The following is a 23,511-nucleotide window of genomic DNA, read 5'->3' on the forward strand; positions in this document are numbered from 1 at the left end:
CCACAAAGAGCACTCAGTAAATTACATTGCTGTCATTAGTGTTAATGAGTCAGGGCAGAAAAAGGAATGAGAACGGCTGTAACAGACATGGTGGATGCCCTCAGCCCACTTCTGAGTTCAATGCAGCCGTGTGTGCAGCTGAGCCTTGCAGAGCCCCCCGTGCATCGCTCCGTGGTGAAACCTTAGTTAGCTTTCTCAGCTCACATGGGTCAGCCTGAAAGTGAAAGAGAGTGAAGATCTCAGAAAAGCAAGCCACAACCAGTGGGGTGTGGGGGCCAGCCTCCTATGGTCGGCAGAAGCAATTCTGAACTACCTTCTACCTGGATTGAGCCCCTGGTGCTCACACCAGTCACCACATCAATAAAGCACTCTCAATACCTTTTCCTCCTTCCACATCTCAGTCCCGCCCCCCTCACTCTTGCCTCCAAAATACATTAATACACCTCCTGCACCAAGAACTCAGGCGCTGATTTTGGAAGATCTCAAAGACAACTGTGGAAAGAATGGAGTGGATTCAGATCCTGGGAGAACTGGGAAGCAAGGTTCTGGAGAGGTGCAGGAATCACCCATCTGCACCCAGGGAACACTGAGGAACAAGGCTAAGTGAGAGGGCCTCAGGAAGAGGGGAATCCACCTCAGGAAAGCTTGACTTGAGCGAGTAAGGACAGGAAGGGGAATCCATTAAGAGGGAAGGATTACAAGATTGAGAAAGAAGGAAGGCAGGGAGGGGAGGAGAGGAATGAAAAGAGGAGAAATGTATAAAGTTAAGCATCACCTGTCTTAGCGTGTCCAGGATGCTATGACTAAGTACCATAGTCTGGGTTTCCCAGATGGCTCAGTGGTAAAGAACCCACCTGCCAATGCAGGAGATACGGGTTCAGTCCCTAGGGTGGAAAGATCCCCTGGAGAAGGAAGTGGCAACCCACTCCAGTATTTTTGCCTGGGAAATCCCATGGACCAAGGAGCCTTGCAGGTTTCAGTCCATGGGGTTGCAAAAGACACAACTCAGCAACGAAACAACAACATAGTCTGGGTGGCTTGTAACTAACAGAAATTTATTTCTCGAAGTTCTGGAAGCTAGAAGTTCAAGACCAAGGTGCCAGCAGATTTTGTGTCTGGTGAGAGCCCCCTTCCTGGTTCATAGACCACATCTTTCACTGTGTCCTCACGTGGCAGAAGGGGCTAGGGGATCTCTGAATTCTCTTTAATAAGGACACTAACCCCGTTCATGAGGACTCCACCCTCGTGACCTAATCATCAGGCAAAGACCCCAGCTTTTAATACCATCACATGGCATTAGGATTTAACATATGAATGTGGGGGAGGGGGGACACAGACTTTCAACCCATGGCATCACCTTATGATAACTGACTGCAGGGACAATCAGGCCAAATCAAAGGAGTCTCAATTGTTGAATATTTTCTGTGTAAAATGTCTTCTTACAAAAATAGGACTTAATATTGGCATTTCTTCCTTCCACCGAACTCTCACAGCCTCTTTGCTCCTATACACTAGCTCACAGGGAATCATTTTTGATGGCTTTCACAGCCACATCCCACTCTGAGTAGTGAGCTTCTGAGGGCCGCTCACCTCGCTCAGTGCCTGGCTATAGCGTCTGGCACAATGCAGGCCTCCAGTTCCTGCTTGGTGACCAAAGAAATTGAGGTTCTTGTATATTAAGCCCATTATTTACATGTAAACCAATTCTGCAAAAAACCTGAAGACAGTCCTAGCCGTTAAATTAGAATTTTCATTAGAATTCTGCTCACTCTGAATCTGCTCGGCAAACTTCTTTTTGAGTTCAAAGATAGAGATCCAAACCAACTGTGAAAGACTGCTTTGAGGCAATGGACAGAAATCTGACTGCGGATTCTGTTTTAGATGATGACAAGGAATTCTTATGAATTTTCTTAGCTCTGATGATGGCATGGTGATTAATTATTTTTTAAAGTTTTCTTATTCATTAGAGAGTCAAACTGAAGTAGTTTAAGGTGAAATACAGTGATACCTGGGATTTATTTTAAAATACTTCAGGAAGAAATCTATCCTTTTATTTATTATGTATATTTATGCATATATGAATATAGTATGTATATACATATACATGGAGTTCAATAAGCAAGATGTGTTGTAATATATTATGTACATACATATGTACAGCATGTATAAATATACATATGAAGTTGAATAAATAAGATCAGCACAATGTTTGACCATTGTTAAAGCTGGGTGGTATGTACATAAGAGTTCATTATACCAGGTCCTCTACTTTGGGGTAAAACTTCCAGAATAAATATTTGCAGGGGAAGGGTCGCTCGGCCCAGCCCCTCCACTGCCTGGGCATCTGCATTCTTGGAAGGAAGGAGGTGGTGGAGGGAGGAGGGAGAGTGAGGATGCCGCGTGGAGCCGAGCTGCACCTCACGTCACATTTGATGTCACCGCTTGGCAGATGTCCCGGGGCCTGGGGGGAATGGTAGACTGTCAGAGCAGGTGTGAAACACTGAACTAAAACAGACATTTAGCAAATCAAACAAGGAGAAAGTGGTTAAGAGCCAGCTGAAGACGCTGGCAAGGCAAGTTCTGATGCTGGTTTTAAAAAAGGAAAAAGAGCAGAAATCAGGGCTGTGAGCTCTGCCCCCTCCTTGCTGGGCCCCAGGGTACCTGAGGAAGCCATGAGCCTTCCCTTCCCCTCCCCCAGGAAAATCATGGTCCTCCGTCTGTTCAGTTACTCCTCCATATTAAACATATGTATAGAGAGAAGCCCTCAGCCCATTTGTGAAGGAAAACAGGATTCTTGTCTCTTTCCCAATTAAGTTACCATTAAAAAAAAAAAAAATTCACCTGTAGAAGGAAATGGCATCCCACTCCAGTATCCTTGCCTGGGAAATCCCATGGACAGAGGAGCCTGGAGGGCTATAGTCCATGGTGTCGCAAAGAATCAGACACAACTGAGTGACTATACCACCAGCACAGAGATTCAGACATTTTGGCACTTCATATAAGCCAACTGAGGGGTCACTTATGTAGAACGATTCAAGGAAGCTAATGAATAACCTCTTGTTCGAAACAAACAAGTGAATGAGTGAAAGTCGCTCAGTTGTGTCCGACTCTTTGCGACCCCATGGACTGTACAGTCTGTGGGATTCTCCAGGCCACAATACCGGAGTGGATAGCCTTTCCCTCCTCCAGGGGATCTTTCCAACCCAGGGATCAAACCGAGGTCTCCCACATTGCAGGTGGATTCTTTACCAGTTGAGAAAAAACAAACAAACAAAAAGATTCTTCATCCCAACCTTCAGAACCTTGTCCCTAGGGCTCTGCATCAGGTCACAGCCCAAGGAGGCTCATCCCTTTTCCTTTGGACCTGTACTCTGCCCCGGTGCACTGCTCACCCCGCAACACACACCCACACCTTCCGTATAAGCTTCAGGAGATTCAGGGAGTGCAGAGCAGGGCAGGCCTTGTTTGAAAGGTGTGTTTCCTGACGTCCTTGGGCCGAAGCCAGGCCCTGGGCACTCAGGGCTGCCAAACCTCAGGCAGGGCCTTCCTGTTGAAGACCAGCGTTTCATCCCAGGCAGAGGGCCTCCAGAAATATCACAGATCAGAAAACCAATCCTAGGGACTTTGCTGGTGGCCCAGTAGCTAAGACTACACTTCCATTGCAGGGGGGCCTGGGTTCGATCCCTGGTCAGGGAACTAGACCCCACATCTCACAACTATTATAAGACTTTGTGCAGCGAAATAAACAAAATAAACTGAAAAAAAGCCACCGCCAACAACAATCCTGAAGTTGCCTTGACAGCCCCACCCTTTCTTGGCCATAATTCTTGAGGGAATGCCAACCCTCACAGCTTCCCCTCTTCTGTGTATAAAATGCGTGTATTCGTCTGAGGGAGGCCCAGCAGGTGCAGCGCGAGGCATGGGAAGCAGAGCCTCCCCACCCTCCTGCCAGCCCCAGTCACAGAAAGGGGAGCCCCTTCCCTTCCTCACGTGAGCTTGGACCTTGGTCAGCACAAAATGTGGAACTGGCCTTCAAAACCCACCAATTATTTGGAGATCCTGAAAACAGCCCAGGAAACTCCCTCCACACTTCAGGAAGGAGGGATTGATGACCGTCCTGTCCTTGGGGCAGTGTGGCAGAGTGTTTGTATTTATCCCATGTGTTAGAAAATGCTACCAAGGCCCAGGTGGCTCAGTGGTAAAGAATCCATCTGCCAAGCAGGAGACAGATTCGATCCCTGGGTTGGGAAGATCCCCTGGAGAAGGAAATGGCAACCCACTCCCATATTCTTGCCTGGAAAATCCCATGGACAGAGGAGCCTGGTAGGCCACAGTCCATGGAATGGCAAAGAGTCGGACATGACTTAGCAACTAAATAACAACAACCAAGGCTTAGAGGTATCACAAGACTCCCATTTGAGGAGTAGAACCTGAGTCTTCAGACTTGCAACACCCAGGCTGGATATACATACAGTAGCCACCCAGCCTCTTATTCAGCAGTTTCCCAAGATTTCAATCACTTTCAGTCAACTGGAGTCTGAAAATACTGCATGAAAAAATTCCAGAAATAATCCAAAAGTTTTAAGTTGCTCACCATTCTGAGTAGTGGGATGAAATCTCTCACCCAGGACATGAATCATCCCTTTGTCCCGAGTATCCTCTGATTAGACTCTCAGTAGCTATCTCAGTTTTCAGATCCACTGTCCAAGTATTTCAATGCTTGTGTTCAAGGAACCCTTGTTTTACTTAACTATGGTCCCAAAGTGCAAGAGTAATGATGCTAGCAATTCAGATATGCCAAAGAGAAGCTGTACAGTGTTTCCTTCAGGTGAAAGTTCTAGACCTAAGAAGGAAAGGGAAAGAATCATATGCTGAGGTTGCTAAGATCCGCAGGAAGAATGAATCTTCTACCCATGGAATAGTGAAGAAGGAAAAAGAAGCGGGTGCTAGCTTTGCTGGCATACCTCAAACTGCAAAAGGTATGGCTACAGTGAAAGGTCAGTGCTTAGATAAGATGGAAAAGGCATTACATTTGTACAATAAGATATTAATATTTTGATAATGAGCGAGACCACATACACTATACTGTTAAAATTTTATTTATTATTATTAATCATTCTTGTTCATCTCTTACAGTGCCTAATTTATAAATTAAACTTTGCCATAGGTATGTATGGATGGGAAAAAAGCATAGTATATACAGGGTCCTGTACTATCTGTGATTTCAGGCACCCACTCTGGACCTTGGAGTGTATCTCCCTTACCCTGCCTTGTCTTGCCTTTCCTGTGCAGCTAAACCAGTATGCTCAAACCATGTCAACAAGAATCGTTCTCAATCTCTCAACTCTGCTTCCTTCAACACTGGCATCATTCTTAGATTGGTAGCAAAGGTGACCACAAAAACTTCACGCTTCTATATTCCAGTTTGGAGGATCCACCCAAAGAAGAGAACATCTCCTTCCTAATTGTTCTAACAGAAGTCCCAGGACCTACTGTCATTGGCCTGGCTTGTATCACGTGCCCCACTGAGCTAATCACTGTGGCCCAGAAGATACAGTATTCTGATTGGTCAGATTTAGTCATTCCAGAAACTGGGAAAGAAGTCGTCTTAGTTGGCATGAGAGTGAGGAAGGGATAGTTCCCCCCACCCCCCACCAATGGGGGTTCTAATACCAAAAAGAGAAACAGGAATGGACCTTAAGAAGGTAGAAACAATAGATGCTCTCCTCCAGGAATTCTCTGAGCATCTCTGTCCTGGCTTCTCTGATTCCTGACAGCCTTCCAGAGCCTTGTTCCAGTTAGGATTTCTTTCTGAGAAAGGGAAGAGGGAAGACTCACTTTGACCCCTTACTCTTTGTACAAAGATCTAAAACCATCTCCGACTGGCTCTTAACTTCAACTGTGTGCTGTGCTCTGGCATGTTCAACTCTTTGTGGCCCCATGGACTATAGCCCACCAGGCTTCTCTGTCCATGGAATTTTCCAAGCAAGGATTCTGGAGTGGGTTGCTAGTTCCTACTCCAGGGGATCTTCTCAACCCAGGGATCGAACTTGGATCTCGTCTTTTTACCACTAGTGCCACCTGGGAGGAAGCCCCTTAACTTCAATTACACAGCATCAGACAAAAAAGTATCCTTTGACCCCAGGCTTAGAAAAACGTGGAATGATTGTCTTTGGTGCTGAAAATTTCTCCTCATTAGAATGGGGAACATTTTGTTATTGGTTATAGGGAACTGAGCCTTGACATGAAGTGATCCAAGTTGTCATCCCTCTTGTTGGGGTTATTTTATTGGTCTCTCTGCTCTTTCTGGGGTCACTCTTTTCCATTGGGAAAATTGGTTCCTTTTTTCCTCCCTTATAATGGAACTCCTGCTGCTGACACTTTATATTGGAAGGTATGGCAGTTCTGGGCACATTACAATAAGCATGATGATCGGTAATGATCCCGAATAGGAGAATAGCATCTTGACATCTGGAAAAGACCTTCATACACATTATTATGTTTGATCCCCACAAAAACCAGAGTGAAGGAGTATAGTATTGTACTTATTTTCTTTAGGTACGGAAATAGACTCAGAGAGGTTAAGTGACTGGCTGAAGGTCACAGAGCTATGTTGGCTGGGGTAGCAGGAAAATATTGGCAGGAATGAGCAGACATTTATTCAAGGCTTCCTTTATTTGACAAGATTAGACTTTATTGCTGCAGAGTTAATCAGCCAACACCCCAGCGGTATTACTTTGCAGTATGCTCACTGCAGGAGCTCGGAAGGACCAAGAACAAACACTGGGTCACGGGGCCCTCAAGAGCCATGACTAGAGCCCGGCCCAGCATGTTGGCACTGAGGGGTCACCCGCAAGCATGCTCGGCCCTGCCATGGACCTGCTCCACAACTTTCCAGCTCCTTCTCTCCTCAAAGAGGCCGGTAGTTGGACCAGGGGTAGGACTGGGGCTGTGGTCACAGAGAGGGAGGGGACAAGTCTAGCAGGGTCTGGAGTGCTGGGGAAGCCCCAGGCTGGGTGGAAACTTCAGCCTGATGTGCTGGAGGCTTCCCGTCGAAGCCCTCACTTCTCCCCCTCCCGCCCCCCACCAGCCTTTTCCTCAAGGCCTCTCCTCCTCTCTGATAAGCTCCCGCACAGAAACAGCTGGCCATCTCCCTTGGCCTCCTCACAGCTCACAGATTCTGCTAGGGGGCACGGTGGCCAGAGGAGACAGTGCCTCCTGACATGAGGGGAAGAGACTCTGGGGACTTGGGGACCCCCACCCCACTATTTGGCCTGCCCCTGGAAACCTCGAGGGACCCTCTCATCCAGACCCTCTGCTGGTGTCTGAGGCAAAGCACAGGCAGACAGGATAAAGGCTGCCCCCTGACCCTGCAGACCCTGCTTCCGCCTTTCCAGCCCGGTCCCTGGACTCATTGTCAAAGTCCTGGGATGGCAGCAAGAGAGGAGGCAGCCTAGCATCAGGAGCATGCAGAAAACCCACTCTGTGTTGACGCCAGATCCCACAGTGGGTTCAGTAGGTCAGAAAGCTTTTCCAGCACTATCTGAGATGAGCAACACAAGGCTTTTCTTTTTCTCTTTTTCCCCCCATTTAAAAAATTTATTTATTTATTTGGCTCCACTGGGTCTTGGCTGTGGCACTCAGGATCTCAGATCTTTGTCGCAGCATGTGGAATCCTTACTCGCAGCATGCAGAATCTTTTCACTGTGGCATGCAAACTCTTAGTTGCAGCATGTGGGATCTATTTCCTTGACGAGGGAGTGAACTTGGGCTCCTGTCATTGGGAGTGTGAAGTCTTAACCACTGGACCATTAGGAAAGTCCTGGACAAGGCTTTACAAAGCCTGCATAGGCCAGAAGAGGAGCCAGTCAGCTCACCCTGCCCCTCCACCCCCGGCTTGAACTAAAGGCTTCCCTGAACCATCAGACTGTGTGCTGCAGGGAGGTTTCTATTCTAGAAGGTTCCGCCTCGCAGCAGAGACATACAGCAGATGCCAAAAACTCATCCATGTAAAAGAATTTGTTTTTCCCCCATAGGAGAAAAACCCAGTCACACCTTCTCCCAGCTGGAATATCTGCAATTACCTACCCCCGCCCCCCGCCCCCCACTATAAGCGGAAAAAGAATGTCAGGACTAATCAAACTACATCACTCTGGGAACCCAGCCTGTCTCAGCACCAATCTTTTTGAAAGGCCCCATATGGGAAGACAAATTCAATTTGTCTTGTCTAGGGGAAAAATGAGTTTTAAATATGTTGAATCAAAAGTGATATCTTATGTATCAGACAGGGATCCAGAACAAATGCCCTGGGAGAAAAATTACCCTGAAAATTGTAAGCAGTCAGGATGCCAGAGAACTGGGAATTTATGCTGCAATCTAAGCACAGAAAGTCCACAGGGGACACCCTCATGTCCCGGGCTGGGCCACGGAGTATTGTGCCTCAGACAGAGCCCACGTTCCCAAGGGCTGGCCTGGGCATCTTCCCTAAGGGACACCTCCTGCCTGCCTCCTAGAGACCTGTAGCCTCACCATCTTCCAGCTGTGCTGGGTGACCTAGGGAGCCAGCCTGGCCAGAACAAGTTGGTGGGGACGGCTGGGGAGAGAAAGAGTCCAGTTTCCACTGTTTCCCCAAGCCTAGTGGACACTGGTTCTATTAAATAGCTGGTTTACAAACCCTGAAGGACACTGGTTGTTCTCTTCCAAGACAAGCTCGTAGAGCAGCAAGCTCCAGGACCGGAAGTCTGGAGATTCAGGTTCTAATTCTGACTCTGCCAATAGCTGGCTAAACCTTAACTGATTAAGCAAAGAGCTTGATTTAAGTGATCCCGGGGATCTCTTTCAATTCCATGACTAAGATGTTTTTCTTTCTTTTTGCTGTCTTTTTCTTTCAAGAGTGTAGAGCATGGTGAGTAAGAGCAGTCTTTCAAATCAGTCTTTGTGGTTCTGAATCCCAACTCTGATGCTTTTTAACTGCGTGTCCTTGAGCAAGTAACTAAACCTCTCTGTGCTTCCATTTTCTTTTCTGTAAAACAAAAATAATAATATCTATCTCATAACCTTGTGAAAGGATAAGATGAATTTACATGTGCAAAAGGCTTTGCACAACTCCCGGGACATAGCTATTATTTACTGAGCACATAGCTATTATTTACTGAGCAACTAATGTATGCGAGGTTCTGTACTTGGCATGGTACATACAAAAATAAACCAGAGCCAGGTCCCTGCCTTCCAGGATGTTACTGTCTCCTAGCAAAATGCAGGCACCCAGGAAGCCCCTCTGTCATAGTCTCCTGAGGTGTCCCTAAGGCGGGGTGACTCCTGGTATTCTGCCTTTGGCGTGGGGTGGAGCACGGAGCAAGTCTTCCTGTGAGCCCCCAAAGCACACACCAATTGCCTGATCTCTCAACTTTTCCTGCTTCTTTGTTGCTTTTGTGCTCTTGATTTCACTTGAAGTCTCACTTCAAAGACAACAGAAATGAAATCTGCAAATCAGACTTTTCTCCTCCTCCCCCATCCCTCTCTCTCTCTTAATTTCCTGTCTCGTGTTCCGGTTGCATCACTTAGTCTCAGAGCCTCGCTCCACTTGCCCCATCTGGGGAGCTTCAAGATCCCCCGGTGCCTTCCTGCCCTCCTAAGAACACACTCTGGCCTCGCTCTTCCAAGAACTGGACATGGCCATCATCTCCTTGGTTGGTGAGGACCTTGGCTGTGGGAACATCGGCTTTGTTTTCCCAGGGGAGGTGGGGTGGGGGCTGGAGAAAATGTTCTGCTCCTGCACAGTCAGCAAGGAGGGTAATAGGGCTCAATCTGGGCACTGCCAAATGCAGATGTGTTCCCAGCCCAGGAGGAAGGACAAGCAGCTGCTCTCTCAGGGGCCAGCTGCGGCCCACAGGCGGGTCCCGGAAGAAGGCAGTCCTGGCCCAGAACAGGCAGCCCCAAGGGGTTCTAGGAAGCATCCTGGAAGAGTGGAGCTCCCCGCCCAGCCCCGCCAGGCCAGGAAAGCTGCTTGATGGATGCCTTTCATAGACACATCGGGGAGCTGGCAAGCCAAGCGTTTATGCCCAAAGGCCCACTGGCTGTTTCAGGAATTCCAAACTCCCTCACTGGAGCCTAACTTATGAAAAACATTTCTAGAGGAGTCCTGTGGCTTCTCTTGCCACTGGGCTCATCCTTGGGCTGCCTGGGGTGGGGTTGGGGGTGGGCGGGTGGGGGTGGGAGGGTTGGGGGAGGAATGTGAAGGGCAGCTCTTTAGCCACTCCTGGCAGGTTCTGGGTCAGGCCAGTTAAGTGTGAGGAGCTGGAGTAAAAGGAGTTGTTTGGCAAACATTTCCTGGTGCCTACTATGTGCCAGGCACTGTTGCAGACTCAAGAGAAACAACAGCAAATAGTAGCAAGCAGAGGAGCTCCTCCTCTAGCTGGGCAGACAGCTGCACAGAAGGAAGAAGAGCTTCCCAGAGCTGTAGGAAACACACCAAGGTAATCTCTGAGGTCCCAGTGTCCCTGCCAGAACTCCCCCAACTCCCTCACCTCTGCAGGTGCCAGAATCCTCTACAAGTAACAGTGACAAGTGAAGAGTTCCTTCCAGCGTGATTAAAGAGGACATTCTTGAACCCCCAAACCCTCCAGCAGTAGATGGGTTGGTGGCCTATAACAGCAATGCTTTAGGAATACTTACAGATCTAGGGGGAGGAATTTGAGGAGTGGCCTTCAATAAATCACAGGCTGGCCTGAATCAGGATATCTGGTATCTGGTTCATGGTGCCCTTTCCCTTTAGCTGGGGTGAGCCCAGCAAGTCAGAGCAGCTCTCCAGCCCACTCACTGCTCCCACTGTAGCGAGAAAGAGGAAACCACAGACCTGGGCACCACTGGAGGCTCCACCCGTCGGAGCCTTTCCTATCCTCACCCCAAGCCTGAGCACCCCCTTTCCACGTACCCAGGTGTATGCCTGCTACTGAGGTTTATATGATCACTGTTCACATTTCTTTATATGTAAAAAGTTGTTGAAATAATACAATATCTGATAAGGGTAAACAGCAGAGAAGGGGCTTTCATGAGGAAGTGTGAGTGGAGGGGAGGTCTGCCACATTTTGTAATCCCGTGTCTGAAAAGGCAGCTTCGGGGCTATCTAATCCTGGCTAGACAGGAACCAGGTTGCCCTGAACCTGGGCTGGGAAGGCCGTGGGGCTCCGATGTCTGGCTGTCAATCCTTTAAGCTGGTCTAATATGGATTTTTGGCCAGCGCCTGGGGGCTGCCCAACAAACGGTGCCTCATTCCCCTCTCTCAAAAGTGCCCTGATGCTGGGGGCTGGGCGAGGCCTAGCGCCCTCCCTCGGTTCTCACCGCCAGGGGGCGTTTGGCCGGGGTCGTCCAGCCTGGTCCTCCAAGACCCGAGCTCGGCCACGGGAACTCCTCCACCGCCTCTCCCGCTGGCCTACGCCCCGTCCAGAAACCGCGGCGCTGCGGGCTCGAGGCTCTGGGCTCTGGCTCTGCCTGCAAACTTCCAAATCCCGCTGAAAGGGGGCTGGCCAGAAGTGAGGTCTGGGCTCACCGACAGGAGTGCAGACGTCCTCGGGAAGAGTTAATCAAGGGCCCCACACTGGGATGCCAGATACCAGATTCTAATCTTAAGGCTGGGCATCTCCGGGCCTCAGCTTCCTCATCTGAAAAATCCACACTCTACAGTCCATTTTTTAGGTCTATTCTAGGTTTATTATTCTATGATTCCATACATAAACTTACAGGTGAGAGGTGAGGCCCTTCTACAGCCGGGGTCCAATTATCCAGCAGCCACAACTTGCGTCTGAGCCAACATGCCAATATAACACATCTGGAAAACACTTGTGTTTCTTGTGCCAACTTAGATCTGTGGGTAGTAGCCATCCGCACCGCTGTGCTGAGAAGGAAGCTGAAGCCTTATCTGGATCCAACGAGAGACAGGATGGTTGAGGGTTAAAAGCTGGGCTCACAGGCAGGCGCCTTTGCCAGTTGTGTGAATCGGGCAAGTTACTCCATCTCCCCCAGCCCAGGGGATGGTAACTGCCTGCTTCCCAGGGTTGGTTGTGCTGATGAATGAGATAATGTGCGGAAAACTGCTCTCATGGGGTCTGGTACATAATCAGTGCCCTGCTGGGAAGAGCCAGGGCTGCCTGGGGTGGGTATGGAAGCGGGGGGTGGGGGGCAGCAAAACAGAGGGACTTTACTAGCCACATAATCTTTTCTCTCTCTTCCCAGGGCTCATTTCTGGTGATGAGGGCACTGTTTCTCTCAGAGAGAGATCAGGCACCTCACAGGTGAGAACAGAGTCAGAGGAGACAGCCCACCCCCAAATCCTCATGAAACTTTGAGTTGCCCCTTTCGTTTTCCTTTGGAATGGAATTTATGGAATGGAATGGAATTTCCTGGATGGAATTTATTTCCAGAAATGCCTTTGTGACCCCCGCCCCCTGCTCTTCAGGGAGTCCACCCTGTGCCCGTTTATCCGGCCATAGACAGGAGACTGGTTGCCATCGTCCCTCCTCTGACCCAGTCTTGAGGGTCTCAGGCCTGTCTTCTGTAGGGGTCTTCCAGTTTCCTGCCCCGGGCCGGGAGAGGCAACGAGGAGAACAGCCAGGTTCACTGCAAAAAAATGCCCCACCGTGGGCCCCCACTGGCGTCCAGTCACGTGCTCAACTTGCTGGGTGTCAGGAGAGAATTTCACTCAATCAGCACATTTCCTTTTCTTGTTGGTTTTGTCTGTTGGCTTTCCCCCACGTTCTCTTTTTCCTTCTTCCGTTGAGTCAGCGATGCTGAGCCCAGCAACTCAGATGGAGTGAAGAGAAAGAGAGACTGTCCAGGGTGCACCCAGATTCCTTTAGCTGCATACCCCAGGCCAGCTTCCCTGGTGGTTCAGCTAGTAAAGAATAGGCCTGCAATATGAGAGATCACGGTTCGATCCCTGGGTGGGGAAGATCCCCTGGAGAAGGGCATGGCTACCCACTCCAGTATTCTGGCCTGGAGAATTCCATGGACTGTAGAGTCCATGGGTCCCAAAGAGTCAGAGACGACCGAGTGACTTTCCCTTCACCCAGGCCAGCTCTGCACTATGGCGACCTGCACTTTGGGCCCCCTTTTCTGCCCAGACAAGTAAACATCTGCCCCTGCCTGGGGCTGGTGCAAGGGCACTGGCAGGGGGAGAGCAGGCACTAGGCACCTGCGGTCTCCTGGGCACCCTGCCTGCTTGCCAGCCCCCTGGCTCCCTTTTCTGAAGCTCATTCCCAGCTCTTTGGACTTGGATCACTTCGGACCCTTTAACACAGTGCTTTACAATACGCTTTGTTCTCACTAAAACTTTGAGTAGGTCCTGTTACCTGGCTTGTTACTGTAAGCAGCCCAACTGAGCAATAGTAATAAAATAGTAATCAGTAAACCAGTGACTTTTCATCTGAGCATAAAGATTTGAAGGGACATTTGGAAGAATCCTGCCCAAAAAGTACTACCCTACACTCGGGTCTTAAAGTCTATCAATAAGTATATTTAGCATAAGTATGTCCCATGCAATATTTGGGACTTATACTAAAAATTTATCTATTGTTTATCTGGGATATACTTGTGCTAAAAATGATACATTTTATCTGAAATTCAAATTTAACTGGGCCCCCTGGTTTTTCATCTGCTATATTTGATATATAATCTTAGCCCCATGAGCCCTGAACTAAGATTGCAGAAGAGCCTCCATTTCCAAGAAATGCCCACTCCAGGCACAATCACAGCACCCCCAGCTGTGGGGGACCCCCCTCCCAGGTGGGCTTTGTTTCTCTTCCATTCTACTGAGTAGGCTCACTTAGGATCTCTTCTTTCTCCTCCTTCTACACTATAGCCTCTTCCCAGGCTCACAAAACCCCAGCCCAACTTGCCCAGGTGAGCAACGTGCCCAGTAGACAGTAATCTGCAAAGAGCTGAGGGTGGAGGTGGTGCTGAGTAAACCAGTCCCTCCAGCTGGGACTTCTGCAGTTTGGGCTACTTCCTAAGACCCTCTTTCTTGCCCCACTGGAAGACAAGGGGATTCCTCCTCTCATAGCAACATTGGGAGGGGGCTGCTAGAGAGAAGTGAAAAGGACTTAGAGTCTGGAAACTTTGATTCCATCCGAGCTGAATACAAGGGCTTCCCTGATAGCTCAGTTGGTAAAGAATGTGCCTGCAATGTGGGAGACCTGGGTTCGATTCTTGGGTTGGGAAGATCCCCTGGAGAAGGGAAAGGCTACCCACTCCAGTATTCTGGCCTGGAGAATTCCATGGACTGTATAGTCCATGGGGTCGCAGAGTCGGACACAACTGAGCGACTTTCACTCACTCACTCAGTTGAATACTGCTCCCAGCCTTCTCAGTAACTCCGGCATTTGGATCCTTCATTGCCTCATCTGCAACAGTGCTGATAATACCCAGCTAACTGCACTGGAGTGAGAGTGATATACAAGCCTCAAGAATGAATAACTGACCAAACATGCAGATCTTCATCATCCCGTCTTCCTCATTCCCACCCTCCAATTCAGGAACTGTTTGAGCAGCATGTACACCCCTTAAAGAAATATCCTCCAGTGATCATTTGACAGAACCCCAAATGACAGTGATCAAGATCCAAATGGGCCGCAGAACTGAACCTTCTGGAAACAAGGTCCCCAGCTTTGCTTTCTGAGCTATTGCTGATGTGAAGAGCAGATGCCTCCTCCTGTAAGGCAGCTTTTGGGGCTGACTACATCCTGTAAACCTCCCCAGGGTGACAGCTGCCTTTTCAGCCTAGGATCTAGCAGTCTTTAGCCCAGCCTCTAGGATTCCATCCTCTCCTCCTTGGGCCCAACACAACTCTCGGGGTATAGGTCCCTCCTGAGGGACTGCCTTGAGGCCCACATGGTGCCAGCATGGACAGGAAGGGTAGACACACTGCAATATGCCAGGCTCTGGGTAGAACCTCATCCTCACTCTGCAGAAACACAGGGGGAATCAGGGTGCTCTGAGCTGCAAATCCCAAAGCTGAGACCTGTCTGTCTCTATTAATTCATTCACCAGACACATATTGGGCACTGCCTTCTCCCCCATCACAGCAGATAGGGAGACAAAGACAAACACAGGAGCTTACAGCCTGGTCCCTCATGGTTTGTCTCTCCTGAATGTCTCGCCACAAAACCTGCTTCAGCTCTGGGGCTGGCAGCTTCCCCTCCCCCTGTCCCAGATTCTCTGAGATATGGGGTCTTGTGCAAAGCCCTTCCCTGCTGCTGCTAAGTCACTTCAGTCGTGTCTGACTCTGTGCAACCCCACAGATGGCAGCTCACCAGGCTCCCCCGTCCCTGGGATTCTCCAGGCAAGAACACTGGAGTGAGTTGCCATTTCCTTCTCCAGTGCATGAAAGTGAAAAGGGAAAGTGAAGTCACTCAGTTGTGTCCGACTCCTAGCAACCCCATGGACTGCAGCCTACCAGGCTCCTCTGTCCGTGGGATTTGCCAGGCAAGAGTCCTGGATTGGGTTGCCATTGCCTTATCCAAAGCCCTTCCCTACACACCCCTAATTCCATCCAGATGTCAGGGAGGAGAAAGACAGGGTAAGAACAAGCAACTGCACAGTGAGGCTAACTTATCAACAGACTCTGCCAAAGACCCCAGAAACCTAGACTGCGTTTTTAAATGTAGCACGTGTCTATTAAGGGCTTTTATGTCCCAGGCCCTAGGGCTGTAGGAGTAAACAGGACAGCGACCCTTGCGCTGATGGAGCTTACGGTGGATCTAGTGTGAGAACAGATAAGTAATAATGATCTAATAATAAATTAGGTAATAGTAACAATATAGGTCATAACAGATAAATAATTACAACATGATGAGGATTATGCTAAGAGAAGTGAAACTGCTGTGGCATAAACCAGGGGTCTCAGCCAAACCTAGGGGTTTGGTATCCGGGGCAGAAAAGGGCTCCCCAGGGACTTCACTGCTGGTCTAGTGACTAAGACTTCATGCTCCCAAAGCAAAGGGCCCAGTTTCAACCCCTGGCCAGGGAACCAGACCCCTCATGCCACAACTGAGTGGTCACATGTCACATCTAAAGATCTTTCATGCTGCAATGATGATTGAAGATCCTGAGTGCCACAACTAAGACCCGGCGTGGCCAAGTAAATATTTTTTAAAAAACAGAGAGAGAAGGACTCCCCCAAAGATGAGGTGAGTGAGAACTGAAGGCTGAGCAGGGGCTCTCCAGGCAGAGGAGGAGACAGAGTAACAGTGTTTTGAAATTCCCAGTGCAGGAGAGAGGCTCTAGAACCTTGGGAACATGATGCTTGTATGATTCCATTGATATTAAATGTTCAGAATTGACAAATTCATGGAGAAAGAAAGCATATTAGCGGCTGGGATGATGGGGCTTATAAAGAACGACTGCTGAGGGGTTCAGGTTTCTTTCTGGGGTGATAAAAATGTTGCAAGATTAAACAGTGAGGATGATCACACACCTTTGTGAATGCAGGTGTCCCTCAACATCCAAAAGTAAAGTGTTCCTATGAAACCTTTTGTTAGCCAAGATGGCATAAAGCAAAGAAACAATTTCCTTAGGACACATCCAGCTAATGGATGCATAGAATAAATCAGGTTAAAGCACAGATGCTCACAGACACAATGTAAAGCTATGGCATCTTGATGCTGAGTGTAGTTGCCAAGAAGGGAGTCGCAGGCCCCTCTCACTGCTCAGGGTACGCACATCTCTCTAACCACCGGCTGCAAAACCAACGCTGAGCCACGTTTTCGTATTTCACCTCTTTTCGTCCACTTGAGATTGCTTTCCATTAGTGAAAACAGGTACTAACATAACTCTTTCATAAAAGTGAGGGGACTAAAGCAAACTTTCAAAAAGCAGGAGGTACTTATGTACGAAAAGACACTGAATTTTACACTTTAAAATGGTGAATTGTATGATATGTGAATTATCTCAATTTTTTTAAGGTAGGGGGACAGCCTGAGGCCCACTCAGCATCTGAATGACGCTCAGCTCACATGGGACAAGAGGGGGAGCTGGGCAAGACCAGAGCCTGCAGAACCTCCTTCAGAGGAGCTTGATCAGAGGACCATGGAAACCAGCCAAAGGTTTGAAGCTAGAGAGTGACATGATCACGTTAGTACTTTAGGAAGATGGCTCTGGCTGCAGTGGAGGATGCATTGAATGGAGGCTGGGAAGACCAGTTAGGAGGCTGCTACGACTCAGATAAGGGACTGTGGGACCCTGACCCAGGAGCAGCAGGGGAGGAGAAAAGCAGGATTTGGGGGGATGGGGGGAGGAGCTGACAGAGCTTGGGGGTTGTAAAGGGAGGGATGAGGAGAGGAAGGCGTTGAGGGTGAGGAGGCAAATAGCACTGAGGATGAGGTGCCAGGGCAGGTGAGACTGGGGTCAAGTATTGACAGGAGGGAGCCTGGGGGAGCAGGGGCAGAAGAACCATGTTGCATCCACTTGGAGCAGGTGGAGCCTGCAAGGTACTCAGGGGGACAACCGGCTCTCAGAGACAAGTGCTCAGGAGGCAACCTGGGCTGGCAGGAAGACCCTGAAGGCAGCGGCATGTGAAGTCACTGAGACCTTGGGAGTGAGGGAGCCCCCCCGCTCCAAGGAGAGGGAGAAGCCAGCCAGAGCCTTTGGGAACCCAGTACCTGAGCACAAAATGAGGAAAAGGCTTTTCAGGGAGCCTGAGAAGGAGAAATCAGGAGCCAACTAGATGAGAGGCGCACATGGAGGTCTAAGGGAGGGCAAGTCTTGAGAAGAGGGAGTGATCAGCCGTGTGAACACTACTGGGGGCTCAGCCAATGGGGACACGCATGTATCCTCAGGGTTCAGGGAGAGGTCAGTAACAGGTTACCCTGAGAAGGTCAGAGTTGGCACCACGACCTGAAGACTGGAGTAGAGGGAGGAGGAAGACATGGAAATCATTCTTGGGAAAAGTTTGTTTGGGCAGGGAGAACCCGAAAGAGGACTAAGGGTAGTAGGGAATTCTGAGATCCCCAAGAGGCAAGAGATAAAAGTTGTGCAGAGATTTCTAAGGAACTGGGTGGAGCCAGAATTCATAGCGTGTGATATTCTGGCCTCAGATGGGAGGAAGGATGCGGAACAAGAAGGAAGAAGAAGCAGGGCCAAGGTGGGTGAAGGGCAGAAGGGTATAAGGGTTCTCTCTGTATTATTTCCTACAGCTGTGTGTGAATGTATAATTATTGCAAAATAAAATATTTTAAAAATTAAATCAAGACTTTCCTGGGGGTCCAGTGGTTAAGACTCCATGCTGCCCATGTAGGAGGCGAGGTTTCTATCCCTGGACAAGGAACTAAGATCTGCTGTTCAGCACAACCAAAGAATAAAAAATAGACAGATGGATTTTAAAATAAAAATAATTAAAAATTAAGTTATATATATTACAATTAAATAAGTTATAGTTTTAAAGATAAATATTATAAACTCATCACTTCCTAATTATTTCACTCCATTTCAGGAGAGAATCTGCCAGCAGTGCAGGAGATCTAGGTTCGATCCCTGGTTCGGAAAGATCCTCTGGAGAAGGGAATCCAGTATTCTTGCCTGGAGGATCCCATGGCCAGAGGAGCCTGGTGGGCTACAGCCCATGGGGTCGCAAAGAATAGGACATGACTGAGTGACTAAGCACACACATACTCAGCTCTTAAGGATATTACATCTATGGTAACTGATACCATGTCAGTAGCTTGAAATAGGCCACAGTGGGAGTATTTATACCGTGGGAGTCAGGAAACACTACAAATCAGGGTTTTCCCCGTCCCCTCCAGAGCCCCTTTTCAAAAGGCTGCTGGCACACCACTGGGCTGGCCAGCTTGTCAGAGTCTGAGAAGGTAAAGCAGTCTTTCTGGAGGACACAAGCAACAGTTGACTGGGGACATGGGCTAGTGAGACTGCTGGGCCCTGTTGTGGTGGAGACCGGGTCTTCCCCGCCTGCCTGCCAAGCATTATGGAAAGTCGTTGGCTACCTTTGTTGACGGTTGGAGTTTTGCCAGGAGCATTCAAGGGAAGGACGAGCTCGGAGAGAGGGAGTCTGGTGCCTGGAGCTGGAGTGTGGAATCTGAGCTGGGAAGGGAAGCATGTGAAGACATTGGGGACCAGGGGATGGAGATAGCATGGAGGCATTATGGGCTGGTGGTCCCAAAGGACCTAAGGAGCAGGGTGTTACAGGTGGCCAAGCATGTGAGCTGAAAGGACGGGGGCTGCAGCCAGGGGGCACGTTGACTGCAGGTGTTATCAGGGGACAACCAAAATCCACAGCAGGGGCTGGAATGAAGGTGAGGGCCCTGTAGGTGAGGAGTCAAGGATGTGAGAGGCTAGGAGTTCAACAGGTCATTTCCTTGGACGCTGGTGTCTCCCAGGATTGTGGCAGGACATGAAGAAGGAGAAAGGAAAATGGAGAGGGAGGGAGGGAGAAAAGGACCCAAGAGAGGAAATAAAATATTCTTTGAGAGGGCAAGAAAGGGAGACTAATGTGTAAAGCTGGAGGATGTTTGGGGGCATCATTTAATGATATTAAATGTCTCTATTTTAATCAAAAAGCCTAAAAGGCTTGATTGAGAGTCTAAATTACCCCAGGGACCAAGCTTAATTGCTGCCTTTGCAATTCTTAAGTTGTCATAGAAGTTGGAAATTATCAGACACTTCAGAGTGCGTCCCAAATCACAGGGCAAAGGATAAGCAAGAAAATGAAGAGTGATCAGTGCACGGGGACCGCAGCTCCCAGGCATGAGTGTCTGCTCTCCAGGCTACAGTGAGGCAGGAGGCTTCAAAGGGGAGCGTCAGCCAGAAGGTAGGATCTGGGACGGAATCTCAAGGAGACAAGTCTGACTCCCCCAAGGACCCAAACAGGGACCCAGGAACCCCCTCCTCAAGCTCTGGGAGTGAAGGGATGGTGGGAAGTTCTGTCAAGTTGCAGAAACCTTATCGTTCTTTTTTTTAAATTTATTTCTAATTGGAGCATAATTGCTCCAATTAGAAATAAATGTTGTTTATTTCTAATGGAAACATTTAGAAATGGAAACATTTATTTCCAATGTTACAATGTTGTGTTGGTTTCTACCATACAACAATGTGAATCAGCCATAAATATACATATATTCCCTCCCTTTTCAGCCTCCTTCCCACTGAAACCATATCTTTCTCGCTCAGATTTATGGGGCCTGGCCCAGTGTCTCATATATAGTAAGTCAGCAGGTGCTCAGTCAGTGTTTGTAGAATTAAGCATATTTTATTTGTTAATTACTAATAATTATTAATAAAAAGAGTTTCCACCAATTGGTTGATGTGTTTCTCTTCCAGATAAATTTTAAATTCCAAATGGGAAAGGGAAGGAGATATGAGCACAATGAACTCTTCACCAGTGGACTTCCAGCTCTCAATGGAAAGTTTTCTGGTTGGTGGAGAAAAGGTGGAAAGAACCTTTCCTTTGCTTCTCAAATTACCCCAAGGGGTGTGGCTGCTCCAGTGGTCAGTTCAACGAGCCTTGCCCTTGTCACTGCTCAGCTAATCCTGCAGCTAGGAATGCAGGCCACCAAACTAGCACTGTCCAACGAGCCGACCCCAGGCCCTGTTCCAACCTCATCACAGCCCTTGGAGGGAGGGATGCTGTTATGTCCACTGTATCAGTCAGTACCTTTGGGTTCCCAGAGGCCCCTGCATGACACCACTGGCCAAGGGGTGGGCATGGGCCACCCACCCTCCTTCACCCACAGAGTCTGAGCCTGTCACCCCACACCTGTTCCCCACGGACCCTAGGGCTGAAGTCACAGCAAGTGGCCCTCCTCTCAGCAACTGCTCAGATGCTGTCACCCTTTGGATAAACACTCGCCCCATCTTGTCCCAAAACTTGTGCCGAATCACATTCTGGTTCTGGAGGTTGAAGCCAGAGATGGAAAAATCCAGATTTCACTGCCAGAAGAGCTTCAACTGGGGGGGCCAGGCAGGGGGTGGAAGGCAGAGAAAAGTAGAGGAAATGACTCAGAAACAGCTGAACTTAGAAGAACAGCAGAAAAATCTTTCGGGTGCTGCGCAGTAGTATATTTTTTTAATGAAGCTGTGCCAAGGGAATGAAAAATTGCTTAGAAGCAGAGGGCACTGGCCCAGGGAGTGGTTGAACTGACAGGGCAGACAGAAGAGCTGCTGGGAGGGCAGTTTGCTCAGAGGCAGCAAAGGAAACTCAGAGCACTTTTTGTTAATTTTTTTTACTTTAACCCTTTCTTTTTTTAACTTTTTCTTTTCTGTTGGAATATAGCCAGTTAACAATGTTGTGATAGTTTCCAGTGAACATCCGAGGGACTCAGCCTCACATGTGCGTATATCCATGCTCCCCCAAACTCCCCTCCCATCCAGGCGACCACGTAACACTGAGCAGAGTTCCACTGGCTATAGAGCAGGCCCTTGCTGGTTATCAGTTTTAGATTTAGCAGTGTGCACATGTCCATCCCAAACGCCCTAACTGTTCCTTACCCCCTTCCCTCCCCTCAGCCAACCATAAGTTCATTCCAAGTCTGTGTGTCTCCTTCTGTTTTGTAAGTAGTTTCATTTGCATCATTTCTGTTTAGAGTCCACATTTAAAGGATGTCATACGATATTTCTCCTCCTCTGTCTGACTTATTTCACTCAATATGACAATCTCTAGGTCCATCCGTGTTACTACTAATGGTATCATTTCATTCTTTTTAATGGCTCAGTATTATTCCACTGTATATATGTATCATATCTTCTACATTCATTCCTCTGTCGATAGATATTTAGGATGGTTCCATGTCTTGGCTATTGCAAACAGTGCTGCAATGAACACTGGGGTGCATGTATCCTTTCAAATCATGTTTTTCTCCAGATATATGCCCAGGAGTGGGATTGCAGGGTCATACGTCAGAACTCAGAAGACATTCTTAATCACTGCATTCCAGGAGGTCACCAGACTCTACTGCCACTCAATAATGTGGTCCATAAATATGGTAGACACCAAATACAACAGTCACTAAATACGGTGGACACTAAACGCCACAGGCACTAAATACTGTAGGCACTAATACTCTAGCAGCTGGATCCCACGCCTCAGACTAGAAAGTTTTCGTATTATTTCCCCAGTAGATGAGGCCTAAGGAAGACCAATGATGTTCGTTTAAAGAGTACTGTCTTGGGCCTTCTGAATTCACCTATGAGCCCATTGTCTGGGAAGCCAGGGTAGAATGACAACAGCCCGATGGCAGGTCGGGGCTGGAGGGAGGGGAAAGGTGGAAAGGAATTTATTCATTTGTACATGAGTCCAGAAGCTGCTGGAGAAGGAAATGGCAACCCACTCCAGTACTCTTGTCTGGAGAATCCCAGGGACGGGGGAGCCTGGTGGGCTGCCATCTAAGGGGTCGCACAGAGTTGGACACGACTGAAGCGACTTAGCAGCAGCAGCAGCAGCGTCCAGAAGCTGCTCTCTCTTTCCTGGGGGCAAGTGAAATTTCTTTCCCATTTGGTTGCCCCTTTGGTGCAGAAAACCAATTTTTCTACTCTTACTCATCTGAGACTGGGAACCAGATAACTCTAAACTTGCCTGTGGGGACTTCCCTGGTGGTCCCGTGGCTAAGATTCCACACTCCCAGTGCAGGGGTCCAGGTTAAACCTCTGGTCAGGGAACTAGATCCCACATGCCACAACTTTAAAAACAAAAAAATCCCGCATATCACATATCACAGCTAAAAAGAAGCTACAATGAAGACTGGGTCCCCATGTGCCTTTGGGCAACTAAGACCCAGCACAGCCAAATAAATAATAAATCAAATGAATATTTTGTAAAAATATAGGCTTCCCTGGTAGCTCAACTGGTAAAGAATCCGCCTGCAATGCAGGAGACCTGGGTTCGATCTCTTGGTTGGGAAGATCCCCTGGAGAAGGGAACGGCTACCCACTCCAGTATTCTGGCCTGGAGAATTCCATGAACTGTATAGTCCATGGGGTCGCAAAGAGTTGGACATGACTGAGAGACTTTCAGTTTCATTTTAAAAAATAAAGAAATTATTCCGTGGTGAATTAAAAATAAAGTTGCCCACAGATCATTTTTGTCAAGGTTGGTATTTGTCACCAAGAAGTGTTTGGTTTTTAATTGTTTGGAAATTTAGAAAAGAGAGGGTCTGGGGTTCTATTTTATTTAGATTTTATCCATGGCCTTTCTCCTGTGGCCTGTGGTTCTCCCTGGCAGCTCTGCATCAGAAAGACTTCGGGAGGCAGAGGAAGTCCTGGTCTTGGTGTGGTGGCTACAGGAACTCACCACAAACAAGGGCCTCCCCCGCACGGGTTCCCCTGCAGAGTCAGCATCCTACACACACACGCACACACATGCACACACACACACCATCTCCATGTCTCTCTCTGCTTCTCCCCCAGCTTGCACAGGAGCACAGGATGGAGCTGTGTCCCAGGTGCGTTCACAGAATTGTGAAGGGAGGTGGTGCAGATGGAGCCGAGGCCCAGGCCTCCTGTGACTGCCCTTCC

At 48.6% G+C, this 23,511-nt stretch overlaps 1 long non-coding RNA gene across 3 annotated transcripts; it reads left to right on the forward strand.

Annotated features, from left to right (window-relative positions):
• The first annotated feature begins 5,544 nt into the window (after positions 1–5,544).
• Positions 5,545–23,075, forward strand: LOC121819424 (uncharacterized). 3 transcript variants are annotated; one of them, XR_006059673.2, is made up of 5 exons: positions 5,545–9,693; positions 10,351–10,475; positions 12,232–12,290; positions 16,956–17,096; positions 20,323–23,075. It is a non-coding gene; the product is annotated as an uncharacterized LOC121819424 (long non-coding RNA). The 3 variants fall into 3 exon arrangements; XR_006059672.2 differs by lacking the exon at positions 20,323–23,075 and having other exon boundaries at positions 6,328–9,693; positions 16,956–18,235; XR_009600529.1 differs by lacking the exon at positions 20,323–23,075 and having other exon boundaries at positions 9,459–9,693; positions 12,232–18,235.
• Positions 23,076–23,511: the final 436 nt, after the last annotated feature.

Source organism: Ovis aries, chromosome 4 (genome assembly GCF_016772045.2).
Source record: "Ovis aries strain OAR_USU_Benz2616 breed Rambouillet chromosome 4, ARS-UI_Ramb_v3.0, whole genome shotgun sequence".
Classification (NCBI taxonomy): Eukaryota; Metazoa; Chordata; class Mammalia; order Artiodactyla; family Bovidae; genus Ovis; species Ovis aries.